At 43.5% G+C, this 12,921-nt stretch overlaps 1 protein-coding gene across 2 annotated transcripts in view; it reads left to right on the top strand.

The window, feature by feature from the left end:
• The window catches only part of SIL1 (SIL1 nucleotide exchange factor), a 242,943-nt gene that overhangs the window by 71,885 nt on the left and 158,137 nt on the right, over positions 1-12,921 (top strand). The window lies entirely within an intron of this gene.

Below are 12,921 nucleotides of genomic sequence, written 5' to 3'. Positions count from 1 at the left end.
GAGTTTTCTGTTGTTAAAGGAACCTGTGCCAAGAAACAGGGGCTGTTCCTGGCCTGGTTTTTAAATGGAGCATCCTCAGAAGGAGCAACTTTCTAACCCTTTTATGGCCCTGGGCCCAGGGCTTAAAATAATAATGAAAAAAGCCAGCAGTTGTGGTGTTTACCACATTCAGATACCGTGCTACGTGCTTCATTTGCATAATCTTGTTCAGTCTTCACAATAATAGGGGCTATTATTGTCTTTATATTCAGATGAAAACATTGAGACTCAGAGAGGTTAGATGACTTGACCTATGTCATTCAGCCAACTTGTCCTATGTCATTGACCCCAGCCTGGACCCATCTTCCTCCCACTTGTTCTTCTAGAGTCCCATCTGTCCTTGGCTGGAGCCCGACTCTGGTGACACTTGAGCCCATTCTCAGGAGTAGGCTGTTTGCGTTCTGCACTGTGGCGGGTGGATGGCAAGCCCTGGCAGCTGCCAGAGTATAGTTTCATCAACTCCTTGCTGATATTCATCACCATGTCCTCACTGCCCCCATTGCTGCTGTGCTGGCAGGGGCAGCGTTTGCTGTGCCAGCCAACTATCTGGTAGCAATATCACTCCTGCTGGGCTTGCATGCGGGTAGTTGCTGCCACAGAAGAGTGATGAATCACCAAGGAAACCAAGTAGGTGCTAATGGAGTTGGGTAGAGGGAGATTTTAGGGACAGAGTTACTGGGTTTAGCAGATCCAACCTCTGGCTGGCCTCCTCCACCTTCCCTGAGAACTGAGCCCCCCTGGTCTTTGGGAACTAAAACTAGAGGGGCTCTCAGGGTGTGGGAAGTGGAGGATGTATGCTGTATCCACTGATTTTACGTGATTAAAAGTGCTTGTACCACTTTTAACCAGGCAAGTGCCTTGAACCGATGGAGGTCAATGTCCTGTCATCCCTACTCCTACCGTCTCTTTTCCTGTGGCACCCTTCAGGACCCCAGTCCACATTGCAGAACAAGCCTGAAAGTTCTGACCCAGGGCCCTTGCCCAGCCTCTGGGCAGTGGGGCTCCTGTTCATGGTTAAGCAAAAGAGCCCTTTTTGTATCTTTGGGGAGGGAGGGCCAGATCCTGTGTAACAAGGGCAGGCTGAGGGCTCTGAGCACCTCCTGGAGAATTAGAGTGGAGTACTGATTTTTATATTTAACTTGTTGCCCCATTGACATCATCTTCTGCCTTCTAGTTTCTCAATAGCCCCTTATAAGTTGTTCTGCCCCAAAGTCCCTTGAAGCTGCCCCAAAGGCTGGGGTGTTGTGCTTGAGCACAGACACTCAGCTCTGGGGGCAAAGCAAGTCTAGGTCCAGACATGCTTGCCCCATATCCCAAGAGTGTTTTTCATTTCACCTACACCTCACCCCCAAAGCAGGACCAGTGAGGGGAGGGAAAGTGAGAGATTTGTTATGGCCTCAGGGTTTGATGTGTGGTGATTCAGAGTCTGATACTGTTGAGGCAGACAAGACTCTCTTAGGTCCCAGGACAGGATCAAGGTGTTCTGTGTGTATATTAAGGTTTTATATGTTATATCTGTTGGTAGGAAATTGACATCTCAGTAGTCTGTGTGGATAGCTGGCACTTACCTTTAATCAGAGTATATTTAATTCACCACATAACGAATGCTGCCTGGGAGCTTCCATCACAGCTACTGAAAGGTTAAAAGGAATGTAGCCAGTCCCAGGGTGAGTAGATAAATGAGGAGGTAGTATAATTTAGTGGTAGAGCACAGACTTTATTTTATTTTTTAAAGATTTATTTATTATTCATTTATTTATTTATTTTTGGCTGTGTCGGGTCTTAGTTGCAGCATGCAGGGTCTTTGTTGAGGCATGTGGGATCTTTTGTTGCGGCACGCAGGGTTGTGGTGTGTGGGCTTTACTCTAGTTGTGGCATGCGGGTTTTCTCTCCTCTAGTTGTGGTGCGTGGGTTCCAGAGCATGTGGGCTCCGTAGTTTGCCGCATGTGGGCTCTAGTTGAGGTGCGTGAGCTCAGTAGTTGTGGCGTGCAGGCTTATTTGTTCCGTGGCGTGTGGGATCTTAGTTCCCTGACCAGGGATTGAACCCGCATTCCCTGCATTGTAAGGCAGATTCTTTAGCACTGGACCACCAAGGAAATCCCAAGCACAGACTTTAGACTGATCCAGTCCTGGGTTCAAATCCTAGCTTTGCTACTTAGGGGATCTTGGGCAAGTCACTGAATCCTTCTGCCCTTCAGTTCCCCCATTGGTGATGTTGGGGAAATGTCCTGCCCTGCCTGCCGCAGAGGCTGCTTTGAGGATTCCCAACATGTAGACGTTACTCAGTACACAGCAGTTCTGATTTTTAATGGTAAATTTGCCATTTGTGCCACTCCTTAAACTTGATTGTGGAATTGGATGCCAGTGAGGGTACATGAGTATGTAGCCTTCCTGTCCTCTCTGGCTTTAGATAGGGAAGGGAACTTATGGTGACAAGGAGAGACTTCCATGGTCATGGGATGTTCTCCCTCTTTCCTTCCAGGGAGATTTTTGATAAGGGAGCAGAAGGGGTTAATACAACATTTCCTGCCTGAGAGCTAGGTGCATGGCATAGGAAGATGGTGGAATATCTTTTGGGGACTTTTAAGAGAATGGCAAAATGGCTAGTTTATGTTGACAGTTATTTATTTCAGTTCAGTACCTTCTGTCTCTTTAGGTCTCTGAAGGGAGGACCTCATCTCTGTTGTCCTCAGGTCTCCAAGGAGGGAATACTGGGCTACGTGGTCTGGGCTCATTTGAAGGCGGATTTCCTGACTGCCTGCTGTGGCCTGGAATACCAGGGGACCAACCCGTAACTTCATGGACCTTCCTATCAGGCCAGATAGGAGTTGGGCCCCAGTCACTTAGCCCTGGAGCAGCTGTAGGTCACCCTCCTGAAGTCTCCCTGCCTCTGTTATTACTGTCAGCATCCTCACTGCGAGTCGCTTGTTCCTGGAAGTGATTTTCCTGTCTCTTTCTCTCTCTCTCCTGGTTTATTTTGGGATCTGTCATACCTTACGGAGGCACAGCAAGCATTTGAGTGTGGATTCAGCATCAGCTGTTCACAAGCAAGCAGAGGAAAGCTGTTTGCTGGCAGGTCCTGTGGGTTCTGGGCAGGGAACTCAGGAATTTGTCCTAGGGCTGAGGACCCCTGTACCCCAGGCTTTGTGCCTGTGCACTTGTTATTAGAGAAAACTGGTCACAGCCAGATATTGTGGGCCTTTTGCTCCCTGGGCATTTCCTGAGATCCTGCTTTGTGCCAGGCACTGTACTGGTAGCCAGAGACAGATAATAGCTCACATTTACTTACCATCAACTGTGCCAGGCATCTTTTGAGGGCAGGTGCTATAACTACCCTCATTTTCATAGACAAAAATGAGTCTCAGAGATAAGTGACTTAGCCAAATGACCAGTAGGTGGTAGAGACAGAATTCAGATCTAGCTTTGTTTGGCCCTAAGCTTGAGCTCCTAACCACTGTACCATAATGTCTTTCTGGGTAGCAAATGCGACATGACCCCTGCCTTCCAGCAGCTTATGGTCTCACAGAGGATACAGAGAGAAAAAGTGTTTTGGATGTCCTGGTTTGTTTTGGAAGTGTCCTGTGCTCAGTGAGGGCACAAAGGCGGGTATGGGGAGGCCAGGCCAGGGCCTTCTCTCTATCCCTGAGATCTTGGTAGAGCTTTGAGTCAAATTTTATGATGCTAAACTTCCAAACCCACCTTCAGTTCTCTTTTTGAGCTGTGTGGCCTTGGTCAGTTTGAGTAGAATCTCTGAACCTTAGTTTCCTCATATGGAAATAGGGATGAAAATACCTACTTCACAGAGATGGTGTGAGACTGAAACAAAATTAACACATGTAAAATGTTTCACTCTGGGCCTGACACATAGGAAATATTCAATAAATGGCTATAGTTGTCATTTAAAAAATATACTTTGCTGCTGCCTCCCTTTCCTTGGGGACCTGAAGGAAAACTGGAGGCGATGAGGCTATCTGAGCAAAGGCCTCTCTTGTTCTGCCCCTTACCCAGTGCTATATGTTGGCCTCATATGGGTTCAGGGAAGCTTAGACTTGGGGCTTCTTATTGACCTGAGGTGACTTGCAGGCTCTGAAATACTGTGTGAGAGCCTCTGGAATATTGGCATTAGCACAAAGAGCCACTTGATGGGAGCATGCAGGAAGCCTGTGCAGGAACACGTTCATGTGAGGGGGTTAAAAAAAAAAATAGTCTAAATCATCAACAACTGATGAGAGCAATCCAAGAATTATAGAGCACCAGCCATCTGGTCAGATCATTTCAGATCTGCACGAGCAATAGGAGGGAATTGAATTTTAAAAACCTCATTTATGGTAGACCAGCTACTCTGTTTCAGGCATTTAAGGGAGGAGTCTGATTTCCTGCAGGCCCTGGACATCTGTCTGAAGGAACACCTGACTCTGGTCTGGGTGACTCTGCAGGATTGTCTTTGTGAGGCCTTTGGCCCCTTGCAGCTTAGAAGAGGCTGTGTGATCTTCCAATCCTCAGACACCAACTTGGTATCCAATAATTCAATTCATTTCTGACACTATCTATCTGGAATTAGTGTCAGATCCCACAGTTAAAGGGCTCAGTCCCACTGCCTGTAATTCAGATGCTAGTCACAAGTCCCAGGCCACTGGACTTGTGACTGACCAGCTATAAATTAGGGATTCCCACAGTTCCCTCCTCAGGTTTGATAATTTGCTAGAACAGCTTACAGAACTCAGGAAAACATTTTACTTATGTTTACTGGTTTTTTATAAAGGCTACAACTCAGAATAGCCAAGTGGAAGAGATGCATAGAAGGTATGCGGGGTGGGGTGCAGAGCTTTCATGCCCTCTCTGGACACACTGCCCTCCCAGTACTTCTAGGTGTTCACCAATCAGAAGCTCTTGGAAGCCCCCTAGGGGCTTTTATGGAGGTTTCATTATTTAGGCGTGATTGATTAAGTCATTGGCCATTGGAGATTGAACTCAGTCTCCAGCCCCCCTTTCCTCCCTGGAGGTGGGGCTAAAAGTTCCAACTGTCTAATCAAGGCGTGGTCTTTCTGGTGACCTGCCGTCATCTTGAAGTTACCTAATTCCACACACACACACACACACACACACACACACACACACACACACCCATCCACCCATCCCCCACAAGAGTCATTTCAGGAACCAGGGATAAAGACCAGATACTTTTTTTTTTTTTTTTAAATACCACAGGCTACAATTGAGGTGGGACTAAGGGGCAAAGCTCCCAGTGCCTTCTGCCACCTACCCAGCTCTGTGGTAGTCAGGAGGGATCTTCCTTACAGGTTATCTTATTCCCCAGCATGGTCCACAAGAGTATGACCTGCTTGTGTCCCATCGTTCACACACAGGCACACACACACCTTGAGGCCTATGAGTGGTGGGTGAGAGTAGGGGTATTGGTTAAGGGCAGTTCATACCTAAGCTCCTCTTGCTCATGAGAGTGGGGAGGTTGGGACTTCTTGGCTGCCACTGGGAGGTAATGGCCTGAGGGAGGGCTATAGCAAGGGGCCTCTGTTGGATGATCTTTCACCCTGGCTCAGAGCAGTGCTGGAAAAGTGGAGCAGGGGCGGGATAGAGGAAACTGCATGCTTTTTGTGTGGTGTGGTAATCTGTGTCCTCTCTTGAACACAAGTTGCTATCTCCAACAACTTTTCAGTATGAGGTGTTCAGCAGAGCTTATCTTTGGTGCTGCCTCCTTCTGCATAGTGCCTTCCTCCCCTACTTTGAAACCTTTCAAGTCTTCTGGGGATTCCCCAAGAACTTCATTTGTTTCTCTCCTGCCTATACTTCTAGTTCATCTCCCCCATTACTGCCACCTCTCTAGCCTTTGTTAAGCGTCTCTACTCTGAGCATCTCCTTTACTCCTTATCAGTATGAGTTTGTCAGGGAACTGCTGGGGGCATAGCAGGATGCCAGGCCTCTTGAGACCTGTAGGAGCAATATCAGAGGCTCCAAATTACCCTGTACTGGGAGAGAAAATAATGGTGGGCTGGAATACGTGAAGGCCCCACATGGCTCCATAAGGACAGTTTAGAGCTCTTCATTTCAGAGAGACACCATTTCCCATATGTGGACTTCTCCCAGGATGGCTGACCACTGCCCCATAGCAGCCAAATTCCACACCCCCCTGGGGGGAGCAGGTGGAGGCCAGGGCAGGATGGCCACTGTCAAGGTTGAGGCCACTTTGAGACAAGCTGGCTGAGCACTGTACTGGCACCAGAGCATCTCTGCCTGGGCTTTGGCCTTAAGTACCTGGATGGGGCAGGCCAGGGTCCAGTTTTCAGTCTGTGGACTTGGATGGTTGGACATCTGCTTTCTAACAAGCGTTTATATGCTTAATGCTCACCCTAGGCCTTTATTCTCCCCTTCCTCTCCTTCCTCCATCTACTGGTTCTCTCTGAGGTTTAATAAAGAGTACTTAGAGTTGTACAGCCTCAGCTTTCAAAGATCGGGACCCACAAACTGACTTAAATAAAAAAACTTAGACTGGATTAGGGATAATGGAAAACTAGCTGCCAAAACCAGTTCTGGCCCTTATACCCAGGGCTTGGCTTTAATTCAGAGAATCTGTGGAGCCTCCACTTCCCTTCTTTCTCTAATATTGCCCTCGCCCTACTGGCTAAGACTGTCTAGGTTGTCTCCAAGGTTGGGATTAACCAGGGCTGGGAATAGCTCTCAAGGACTGACCTGGAGCTGGAATGAGAGGCCCTTTTCCAGAGCTTGTTCCATTCCTAGATTTGTCACAGTACTGGAGGTAGGACTTGATTGGTAACTTAAGAGGAGATAATATTTGACTAGGTAGAGAAGAGGACAGGTAGGAGGGGAGGATGACATGAACTCTCACTTTAAAAGTGAGAGTATATCTACCTGGTAGGAGAGGCAAAGATGTGTAGCAGAATAATGGGATGGTGGTGGTGTGCAGCATCCCCTCTGTCAGGATAGGGGGTGGTATGAGGAAAGAGAATTGAAAAGCAGTAGATCTAACTATGTGAAAATAAGTATGTAGTTTAGTCTATTCAGGGCTGTGCCGTGAATGGGAGATGAGGAAATGAAGAAGGACGATATAAACTCCTGAGTCTGAGGAGTTTGAAAATAAGTGGAAGAAGAGAATGAAAACAGTAACTTCACAGATAGCCACACCAAAAAATTCATTTCTTGTTACATTTGTTGAACTCCTATAATGTTCCAGGTATAGTGCTTGATGTCGGAGATACCATGGTGGGCATTGACAGAGGGGCTTGCCTGCCTGGGCTTATGGTGTAGGAAGACCCCAGGCAGGAATATAATGCTGTGAGAAGACAGAGGTGTGGTCCTGAAGGAACATCTTCCCTGAGGCAGCTCTTCATTTCAGAGAGACACTGAAGCGTTGAAGCTGAATGGAGAGAGCTTTTGTGTATGTTGGAAGGCAGAGGGGGAAGGAGGCACTGTTGACAGATTTGAAATCCCAGAGAGAAGATCATTGATGAGGCAAAATTGTTTAGGTGGCAGATGGAAAGACTTGGCCTCATGAATGTGATGAGCCTTGGAAATTTGAAGCACAGCCTAGACAAAAACAAGGAAAAGTACGAGAGATGTAGAGGGAAATTGAGGAAGCTTCCATTAGATGTCTTTGATTTGCTGGGTCAAGCCAAGGGTGGGGTTTTTACCTTGGATGATGAAAGAGAAGGCCTTGATTGGGTGCTTAAGGAATGGCGAGGTTAAGGAATAACCACTGTGAGGAAGTTGCTCAGTCAAGCGGTCAGAACTGAGCATTGCCCAGCATCAGGGGCAAGTTGACGACTGACAGCCTGACTTTGTTCTGGGCCAGGACCAGTGGGCTTGGTGACGTTCTAGAGCAATGTGAGCCCTGAACAGTGGTTAGCTGAAGTGTGAGGAAAGATGGGTAGATCATTAAGGAGACTGTTGGATTGTCTTTGGGATTGATGAGGGAGACCTTTAGCCTATGGGGCAAGCTGGAGAGCTTTAGTGGAAGCTCCTCTGAACCTACTCTAACCTCCCCTCTTCTGAAACAGGGATTATCAAGACTCTTTGAGGCTCTTGGCAGTGCTCAAAGTCAGAGTTCAGGTGGTACCCCACTAGCCACTGATCTTCTAGGCAGGCCTGAAAAGAACCTGAATGAAGCAGAGCTTGTGTGCAGTGGGCTCTGTAAGCCTTTTGTTCCTTGTGCTCTGATCAGACTGATTTTATTTCTGTTCATGTTGGGGTTTGGCTTTGTTACTTTTCATAGACTAGTAGGTTGTTGGTTTTTGCCTTATTTCCCATAATATGTTGATTTGAGACAAACAAATTGATTTATATTTTAATTTCTTTAGTTCTCAGAATAGTCTGTTTATAGTTTGTATAATGCAGTTGTTTGAAAGGAGAGAATCATTTCTTTGGATTAAAAAGTTTTCAGATTTGATTACCTGTGGCCATAATTAGTTTATCTGAGCAGAGGTGAGGTTTTTTGGTTTTTTTTTTTTAACATCTTTATTGGAGTATAATTGCTTTACAATGGTGTGTTAGTTTCTGCTTTATAACAGAGTGAATCAGCTATACATATACATATATCCCCATATCTCTTCCCTCTTGTGCTCCCTCCCTCCCATCCTCCCACCCCTCTAGGTGGTCACAAAGCACTGAGCTGATCTCCCTGTGATATGCGGCTGCTTCCCACTAGCTAGCTATTTTACGTTTGGTAGTGTATATATGTCCATGCCACTCTCTCACTTTGTCCCAGCTTACCCGTCCCCCTCCCTGTGTCCTCAAGTCCATTCTCTAGTAGGTCTGTGTCTTTATTCCCGTTATGCCCCAAGGTACTTCATGACCTTTTTTTTTTAAATTTCATACATATATGTTAGCATATGGTATTTGTTTTTCTCTTTCTGACTTACTTCACTCTATATTGACAGACTCTAGGTCCATCCACCTCGCTACAGATAACTCTATTTCGTTTCTTTTTATGGCTGAGTAATATTCCATTGTATACACGTGCCACATCTTCTTTATCCATTCATCTGTCGATGGACACTTAAGTTGCTTCCATGTCCTGGCTATTGTAAATAGAGCTGCAGTGAACATTGTGGTACATGACTCTTTTTGAATTATGGTTTTCTCAGGGTATATGCCCAGTAGTGGGATTGCTGGGTCGTATGGTAGTTCTATTTTTACTTTTTTAAGGAACCTCCATACTGTTCCCCATAGTGGCTGTATCAATTTACATTCCCACCAACAGTGCAAGAGGGTTCCCTTTTCCCCACACCCTCTCCAGCATTTATTGTTTGTAGATTTTTTGATGATGGCCATTCTGACTGGTGTGAGATGATATCTCATTGTAGTTTTGATTTGCATTTCTCTAATAATTAATGATGTTGAGCATTCTTTCATGTGTTTGTTGGCAATCTGTATATCTTCTTTGGAGAAATGTCTGTTTAGGTCTTCTGCCCATTTTTGGATTGGGTTGTTTGTTTTTTTGATATTGAGCTTCATGAGCTGCTTATAAATTTTGGAGATTAATCCTTTGTCAGTTGTTTCATTTGCAAATATTTTCTCCCATTCTGAGTGTTCTCTTTTTGTCTTGTTTATGGTTTCCTTTGCTGTGCAAAAGCTGTTAAGTTTCATTAGGTCCCATTTATTTATTTTTGCTTTTATTTCCATTTCTCTAGGAGGTGGGTCAAAAAGGATCTTGCTGTGATTTATGTCATAGAGTGTTCTACCTGTGTTTTCCTCTAAGATTTTGGTAGTGTCTGGCCTTACATTTAGGTCTTTAATCCATTTTGGGTTTATTTTTATGTATGGTGTTAGGGAGTGTTCTAATTTCATTCTTTTACATGTAGCTGTCCAGTTTTCCCAGCACCATTTATTGAAGAGGCTATCTTTTCTCCACTGTATATTCTTGCCTCCTTTATCAAAGATAAGGTGACCATATGTGCATGGGTTTATCTCTGGGCTTTCTATCCTGTTCCATTGATTTATATTTCTGTTTTTGTGCCAGTACCATACTGTCTTGATTACTATAGCCTTGTAGTATAGTCTGAAGTCAGGGAGCCTGATTCCTCCAGCTCCATTTTTCTTTCTCAAGATTGCTTTGGCTATTCGGGGACTTTTGTGTTTCCACAAAATTGTGAAATTTTTTTGTTCTAGTTCTGTGAAAAATGCCAGTGGTAGTTTGATAGGGATTGCATTGAATATGTAGATTGCTTTGGGTAGTAGAGTCATTTTCACAATGTTGATTCTTCCAATCCAAGAACATGGTATATGTCTCCATCTATTTGTATCATCTTTAATTTCTTTCATCAGTGTCTTATAGTTTTCTGCATACAGGTCTTTTGTCTCCTTAGGTAGGTTTATTCCTAGGTATTTTATTCTTTTGTTGCAATGGTAAATGGGAGCTGGGAGTGTTCCTTAATTTCACTTTCAGATTTTTCATCATTAGTGTGTAGGAATGCAAGAGATTTCTGTGCATTAATTTTGTATCCTGCTACTTTACCAAATTCATTGATTAGCTCTAGTAGTTTTCTGGAAGCATCTTTAGGATTCTGTATGTATAGTATCGTGTCATCTGCGAACAGTGACAACTTTACCACTTCTTTTCTGACTTGGATTCCTTTTATTTTTCTTTCTTCTCTGATTGCTGTGGCTAAAACTTCCAAAACAATGTAGAATAATAGTGGTGAGAGTGGGCAACCTTATTTTGTTCCTGATCTTAGAGGAAATGGTTTAGTTTTTCACCATTTGTCATATATGGCCTTTATTCTGTTGAGGTAAGTTCCCTCCATGCCTACTTTCTGGAGGGTTTTTATCATAAATGGGTGTTGATTTTGTCAAAAGCTTTTTCTGCATCTATTGAGATGATCATATGGTTTTTATTCTTCAGTTTGTTAATATGGTGTATCAGATTGATTGACTTGCGTATATTGAAGAATCCTTGCTTTCCTGGGAAAAACCCCACTTGATCATGGTGTATGATCCTTTTAATGTGCTCTTGGATTCTGTTTGCTAGTATTTTGTTGAGGAGTTTTGCATCTGTGTTCATCAGTGATACTGCCCTGTAGTTTTCTTTCTTTGTGACATCTTTGTCTGGTTTTGGTATCAGGGTGATGGTGGCCTCTTTGAATGAGTTTGGGAGTGTTCCTCTCTCTGCTATATTTTGGAAGTGTTTGAGAAGGATAGGTGTTAGCTCTTCTCTAAATATTTGATAGAATTTGCCTGTAAAGCCATCTGGTCCTGGGCTTTTGTTTGTTGGAAGATTTTTAATCACAGTTTCAATTTCAGTGCTTGTGATTGGTCTGTTTATATTTTCTGTTTCTTCCTGGTTCAGTCTCGGAAGGTTGTACCTTTCTAAGAATATGTCCATTTCTTCCAGGTTGTCCATTTTATTGGCATAGAGTTGCTTGTAGTAATCTCTCATGATCCTTTGTATTTCTGCAGTGTCAGTTGTTACTTCTCCTTTTTCATTTCTAATTCTGTTGATTTGAGTTTTCTCCCTTTTTTTCTTGATGAGTTTGGCTAATGGTTTATCCAGTTTGTTTATCTTCTCAAAGAACCAGCTTTTAGTTTTATTGAACTTTGCTATCGTTTTCTTCATTTCTTTTTCATTTATTTCTGATCTTTATGATTTCTTTCTTTCTGCTAACTTTGGGGTTTTTTGGTTCTTCTTTCTCTAATTGCTATAGGTGTAAGGTTAGGTTGTTTATTTGAGATGTTTCTTGTTTCTTAAGGTAGGATTTTATTGCTATAAACTTCCCTCTTAGAACTGCTTTTGCTGCATCCCATAGGTTTTGGGTTGTCATGTTTTCATTGTCATTTGTTTCTAGGTATTTTTTGCTTTCCTCTTTGATCTCTTCAGTGATCTCTTGGTTATTAAGTAGTGTATTGTTTAGCCTCCATGTGTTTGTATTTTTTACAGGTTTTTTCCTGTAATTGGTATCTAGTCTCATAGTGCTGTGGTCAGAAAAGATACTTGATACAAGTTCAGTTTTTTTAAATTTACCAAGGCTTGATTTGTGACCCAAGATATGATCTATCCTGGAGAATGTTCCATGAGTACTTGGGAAGAAAGTGTGTTATGTTGTTTTTGGATGGAATGTCCTATAAATATCAATTAAGTCCATGTTGTTTAATGTATCATTTAAAGCTTGTGTTTCCTTATTTATTTTCATTTTGGATGATCTGTCCATTGGTGAAAGTGCGGTGTTAATATCCCCCATGTGATTGTGTTACTGTCGATTTCCCCTTTTATGGTTGTTAGCTTTTGCCTTATGTACTGAGGTGCTCGTATGGTGGGTGCATAAATATTTACAATTGTTATATCGTCTTCTTGGATTGATCCCTCGATCATTATGTAGTGTCCTTCTTTGTCTCTTGTAATAGTCTTTGTTTTAAAGTCTATTTTATCTGATATGAGAATTGCTACTTTAGCTTTCTTTTGATTTCCATTTGCATGGCATATCTTTTTCCATCCCCTCACTTCCAGTCTGTATGTGCCCCTAGGTCTGAAGTGGGTCTCTTGTAGACAGTGTGTATAGGGGTCATTTTTTTGTATCCATTCAGCCAGTCTATGTCTTTTGGATGGAGTATTTAATCCATTTACATTTAAGGTAATTATCGGTATGTATGTTCCTATTACCATTTTCTTACTTGTTTTGGGTTTGTTATTGTAGGTCTTTCCTTTCTCTTGTGTTTCCTGCCTAGAGAAGTTTCTTTACCTTTTGTTGTAAAGCTTGTTTGGTGGTGCTGAATTCTCTTAGCTTTTGCTTGTCTGTAAAGGTTTTCATTTCTCCATCGAATCTGAATGAGATCCTTGCTGGGTAGAGTAATCTTGGTTGTAGGTTTTTCCCTTTCATCACTTTAAATATGTCCTGCCACTCCCTTCTGGCTTGCAGA

Source organism: Phocoena phocoena, chromosome 3 (assembly GCF_963924675.1).
Source record: "Phocoena phocoena chromosome 3, mPhoPho1.1, whole genome shotgun sequence".
In the NCBI taxonomy this organism is placed as follows: domain Eukaryota; kingdom Metazoa; phylum Chordata; class Mammalia; order Artiodactyla; family Phocoenidae; genus Phocoena; species Phocoena phocoena.
The sequence above is the reverse complement of the archived record's forward strand: the minus strand, read 5'-3'. Positions and strand labels throughout refer to the sequence as shown.